Source organism: Medicago sativa, chromosome 1 (assembly GCF_051527215.1).
Source record: "Medicago sativa cultivar Bolivia chromosome 1, Bolivia_mono, whole genome shotgun sequence".
NCBI lineage: Eukaryota > Viridiplantae > Streptophyta > Magnoliopsida > Fabales > Fabaceae > Medicago > Medicago sativa.
In genome coordinates this window covers 54,403,991-54,410,367 of record NC_140749.1, presented here as the reverse complement: position 1 = coordinate 54,410,367, position 6,377 = coordinate 54,403,991, and positions in this window count along the sequence as shown.

The following is a 6,377-nucleotide window of genomic DNA, read 5'->3' as shown; positions in this document are numbered from 1 at the left end:
TTTAATTTAAATGTCTTGGAACTGAGGTGTCAAATTTGAACCACGTAAGTAATGTCATGTAGGATCCATGTAATTAACAATGATGCCACATCATCCAAAGTGGAGGGAACTAGAAATTTACGTTGACTTTATAACTAGGGGATCAAAATGTTGGTTTTAAAAAAAGGCTATCAAAAGTTCACAAATTTAAAAATAGGGGGATCAAAATTGCATTTAAGTCGAATTATTTGCATCGGTAAAGAGAATTCAAAAGAGACTCATTGGGAACCTTTCTGCCAAATATATTGCAAGATTTTTCAAAACCTTCAAGATTAACGGTGGATTGTTTATAAACAATAGGGTTAATTATGTTTCTAGTCCCTATAAAATAGCGACCTTGTAAGTTTAGTCCCTACTTAATTTTAATAGCATTTTTAGTCCCTAATTTTGTTTTTCTGCACTGAGTATTAGTCCCTACTCAATTCAAATTTGTTTAATTTATGCTTAAACTCTTAAATTTTTGAACAATTTTTTGCAGACATGTTTAGAACATTACTAAAAGTTCGTCCGCAAAAAATTATTGCAAAATTTGATTTCTACATCCAGATTTTATTACTTTTTATCTTTAACTTTTGTCGTTTTAAAAAATTCATATTTAATTCATTTTATGTCAGAAAATTCTAAATTTTAGTAAACGAACCTTTCATAGTGTTCTAATCTTGTCTCAAAAAAATCGTTCAAAAATTTAAGAGTTTAAGGATAATTAATCAAACTTTGTTTTAGCAGGGACTAAAATTATAAGTAAATTTTTTTTATAGGGACTAAAAATGCTATTAAAATTAAGTAGGGACTAAACTTACAAGGTCGCTATTTTATAGGGACTAAAAACATAATTAACCCTAAACAATAATATGACCAAAACATTACTTGTCGTCACTATATATATTATTTAATAAAAACACAAAAATAGAAATACCGGAATATAGAATCCATGTCTTACCTGCTTCTAAGGAAAAGGGAAAACAATTTACATGTTAAAGTTTCTATTACAAACAATGTTTAACATATATATATTGTGTCTGATTTCATATAGATTAAACAATCATCAAATGTATGTCATGTAAACAAGTGAACATGTAAACTTGAAAAGAGCACAAACTACAACCAGGTAAATCTCGATCAATCTAATGATGCTAAAATGACTATGTCAGTCAGATAAAAAGAAGTAGCGATGACAATATGAAAAACAATATGTCAATTCTTTTAGAAGAACAGGAATCATGTGAAGAAAAAAAGAGTTGTATTTTTTATTTATTTTTTAAAATAATAAGAAACAGATCTTGCGAATTCATACATAACAATTGGATTGGAAGGAGAACTGCATAAAGCAGATCTTGTACCTCATAGTTTAAATTCTTGGCTTCCTTGTAATAACCTACAAATATTTAATGTAATGGAAATGCCTAATTGAAACTCTACTATCACGAAGAAGGGCCAATGCAAAATATCAAGCTTAAACAAAAACTAACATATAAAATTGAAAGTAATTTATAAGAAACAAATGAAGATATTGGTTGATGTTTCAGCAGAATCTCTTGTTTATTATGTTTGATAGGTATTTATCAAAAGGGAAATGCTAACTGGTGCCCCCGGGGCACTGGTTAAGCATACAAAAAAAAAATTATACAGCAGTTAATGTATTGAAGTTATGTAATTAATTTATAAAAAGTCATAAACAGGTTTCCTTTTATGGTAATAATTTTCTTTTTTGATATGCTTAACCAGTGCCCTGGGGCACCGGTTAGCACGACCCTTATCAAAATTGTAAAACAACAAGTTAGTAATTAGCACCCTAGTATATGGAGTGACCAAGACAAAAAAAATTTAGCAGAAAAAGAAGGAATTTTTTAGGGACAACTCAGCATTATCTCAAGATCACAAAGACACTATAATATAGTTAATTTAGTTAGTTACAACTGTTAACTTGTTAGGCAAGTTTACCAGTTAGCCTTTCATTTTTATATAAAGGAGTCATGTAACTAACTTGAAGATGGATCAATTCGCTCAATAGAATAGATTCGGTTACATATTCATTTTCTTTTTGTTCATGAACTCATTTTCCTTTTGTTTCCTATTCCAAATTATCACCATCACATTCTTGCTTTGCTTTGTTTGTTTCCACATGTACTAAACCCAAATCTTATGTTAAGCCTTCAAAATCTAAATGTTGGGTCAAAGCTATGGAGATTGAACTAACTGCCTTAAAAAACAACAGTGTCAGTACTTGGGTGATGGTTGATCTTCCTCCCAATGTTAAACCTATAGGCAACAAATAGGTTTACACGGTTAAGCATAAAGATGATAGTTTTGTGGAATGATTCAAAGCTAGAATGGTGGCCAACGACTACAATCAAATTGAAGGCTTAGACTATTTTGACACATTTTTACGTGTAGTTAAGCTCACTATTGTCAGAATGTTTTTATCTCTCCTCTATCCATAATAGGCATTTACATAAGTTGGATCTTAATAATGCCTTCCATGGCGAATAACAACTCTCTCAAATCTTTGAATGGACTCATAAAGCTAGTAGAAAATGGTATGAGAGCACCAAAGAAAACAATGAATTAGCATCGAATTTTAGCGTCGGCCCTCGACATCGACGCTACTAGCATCTGACTAGCGTCGGCCTAACCCACTATTGCTGAATTCACAATTTTTTTTAATTTTTCGTTAATTTGTTCACAAAGTTAAGGCTTTCGAGACTGGTACCATGAGAAAAGTATCCACATTAAACATAATGTTTGTGTGGCCGAAGCTTAACTTGCAATTTATTTTTAATATTTAATTATTTATATTTATATATATATATATGTATTTTAAGCATCATAACACTAAAAGAAAAGAAAAAAGTTTCATTCATTCTTTCTTACCGTCGAACCCTAAACCATCCCCTATCCTCTGAAACCATAAAAACCCTATTTCCCTCTTTCTGTTTCCAGTCCTCATGAACCACTATCTCTTCCTCATGAAATGCTTCTCTCCATCGTGAATCATTCACCAGGAGTCTCTCTCTCTCTCTCTCTCTCTCTCTCTCTCTCTCCCCCCAATGGAGTGTTCGTCCAAAGATTTTTCAGATAACACTCAAAAACCAGACTCAAATAACAACAATCAACGAGTCTATTTCATTCCTCACAGGTTAAGGTTCATACTAACTCGATTCAATTTCCTAATTTCTAACTTTTTAATCGAATGATTTTACTTTCATGATTCACTTTTATTTTGATGTGATTTGAGTTTGTGTGAATTGATTGAATGTGTAAGCTGTGAAGAGCATTGATGAATGATGGATGATTTTTTTTTTTTGTGTGTAATCCTCATATCTCGTGTTTAATCTTCATTGTTAACACAAAAAAATAAAAAATAAAAAAAAATAATCATCCATCATTCATCAATGCTCTTCACAGTTTACACATTCAATCAATTCACACAAACTCAAATCACATCAAAATCAAAGTGAATCATGAAAGTAAAATCATTCGATTAAAAAGTTAGAAATTGGGAAATTGAATCGAGTTAGTATGAACCATAACCTGTGAGGAACAAAATAGACTCGTTGGTTGTTGTTATTTGAGTCTGGTTTTTTAGTGTTATCTGAAGAATCTTCAAAGGAACAATCCATTGGGAGAGAGAGAGAGAGAGAGAGAGAGAGAGAGAGAGAGAGAAAGAGAGAGAGAGAGAGAGAGAGAGAGAGAGAGAGAGAGGGGACTCATGGTGAAGGATTCAAGTTGGAGAGAAGCATTTCATGAAGGATTCACATTGGAGAGAAGCATCTATTGTTTTCATTCACTCATAATAGTGACCGAACTTGATATCAAGAAGGAGCGCTCACATTTTTTTTTTGTAGTGGTCAGAGTTCGAACCCCGTACCTTGCATATATTATGTATTGTCCTTACTAACTGAGCTAATCTCACGAAGACGGAGCACCCACATTTTAGCACCAATGACATTACCACTTCCCAAATTGCAATAAAAACCTTAATTAAATTTTAATTTTGAGTTATGAATGTCAAAAAAAAAATTCCTCCACATGTTGATTTTCTCGTAGCCAATCATGCGACAAGTCCATTTTAAACTAACACATTTGAGAGGAGGTAAGGTTCCAGGACACATGATCTCTATGTTGGAAAAATTTGACATAAAGTTATTATTAAATAATGAATCGAGAATAATTATTAACATAAATAAATTGACTCCGAATAAAGTAAAATTGGGTATAAGAAACTTATCGATCTTATTGACTGAGCCGTGAAATGTGATGCACTTAAGAGTATTTCACCACCTTGTATAGATTACCCGATATGCTAGGTCTCACTGCTAGTACTCTCAAGAATACAATAGTCACTTATCGCTAACACCACATGTGAATTAGCAAAGTCTCGGAAAAAACTTTTTGGATGCTTATGAGAACTTATTAATATATATTTGTTATCGGTGATGAAATGTTATGTGATCTATATGCCATAATACTTGCTAACTATGTATATCTCTCCTCTCTTGTTCAAACCGTTTCCTCTATATAACCCCTTAGTTAATATCACATTGCAATCTTTTACGAAGCAAAACGGCCAAGCTAAAAATTAGGATTGAAACGGTTTTTTTTTTTTTTTTTTTGAGGGATGATTGAAACGGCAACGTTTTTTACTAAGCAAATAAGCACTAAAAGAAACGTATAGGAGAGATAGTCAAAATAATAAATTAGTTAAAATAATTAATTAATTTAATAATTATAAAAATACTTTAAATAAAGAATTAAATAATTAAATAATTCCAACAATCCCCAACAATTATTTATTTTAAAGATTTAAGTGTTCCCAATTGCGTGAAAAATCAATCCATAAGTACTAGTGTCTTTTGGACTGTGAACTAGCATATAGAGCAAATGAAATTTGACTCACTGGAGTATAGGTGAGATTATAACCTCTATGAATCAGTGGCCTCATCACTCACGTTGATCTCTCGTCAAAAGTTGTTCAACGCGGTGTGGTGCATTTTGTCCTTGCACCTATGCTTGGATTTCATAAGTGGCTCTAGAAAGTCTACCCATGCTTTCAAAGAGGCGGTCCCATCTCCAACACTCATATAGGTAAATCTATCAAGTGTACACCATAGTCAAGCACACCATTCAAATATATGAGCTATAGATTTGTTAAGAGTATAAACTCAACCTCAAACGATGTAGTATACACTATCCTACACCATAGGGATGAACTCTCAAAATAAAAATGGATAGTGTCTCAACAAATTGACAAGTGACTTGTTCTTACCCATATGAACATAGTCTTGCGAATCTATGCAATCTATGTTGGGTTACCATCACTCTCGATTTTTGTATTGGACATAATTCATCCCTCTTCGATGTATATATATTTCTCACTGTACAGTTGTATCACAAATAATACATTGACCAAGACGTCTCTTGGTCAGTATCACATATATATTATCAAATCAACATCTTTGATATATTATCATGGATTTGTTTAATTAAATTCTAAGCAACAACACCTCCACATAGGAGAAAATCATATCTCTGTTTAGATTTATTGCACAGGTCTACTTGGAAAGGCTTCCAAGCGACAACGTTAACGCCCCCACATTAGGTAAATATAAATTCATGTGTGAATTTTATTAAAGTCTGCTTGAATTATTTTCAAGTAAAGACGCCCCCACATTGAGGAAAATAAATCCACACATAGGTAAATCAAACATCATTGTATTATTTTTATACAATGGATAATCCAGAATATGTCACCAATATTTTAAGGTGTATCTCAATATATCTCACGAGTTTATCAAGTGCCACAAAAATATATACAAGTTTGCTTAAATTAATTTTAAGTGACAAAGTCTCTATTGCACTTGTTTCACTGTGATATATATCATATATGTATCTTCATATCTTCATGAGTTTCTCTTTATCTGTCATGTATGTATTTCAATGCTTCAATGGCAACAATCTTATTGCATCACTTAAAATGACAATTAGTCCATAATATAAAAATTGGCAACAAAATATCTCACTATCAAAATTTAAATTAAATAGACAAAAATATTTTCATGTCACTCATGAAATTTTTGGCTTTAAGAAATTATCCACGTTCACACCTTAAAAGTCCCTTGCACATATCAGTTTATGAACAAACACTTTCCACTTTCCATGCGATGCTCCAAAGCTCAAAGTCATAATCTTGGACTAGTGTCGCCCGGTTAACACCCAATAAGTGAACATGTTTCAATTTTATTGTAAAAGTTATAAAACCATTATTATGAAGCTCAAAAATATCAAAATCTCAGTAAATAACTCAAAATGAAGCACCTTATAAAAAAAAAACAAAATGA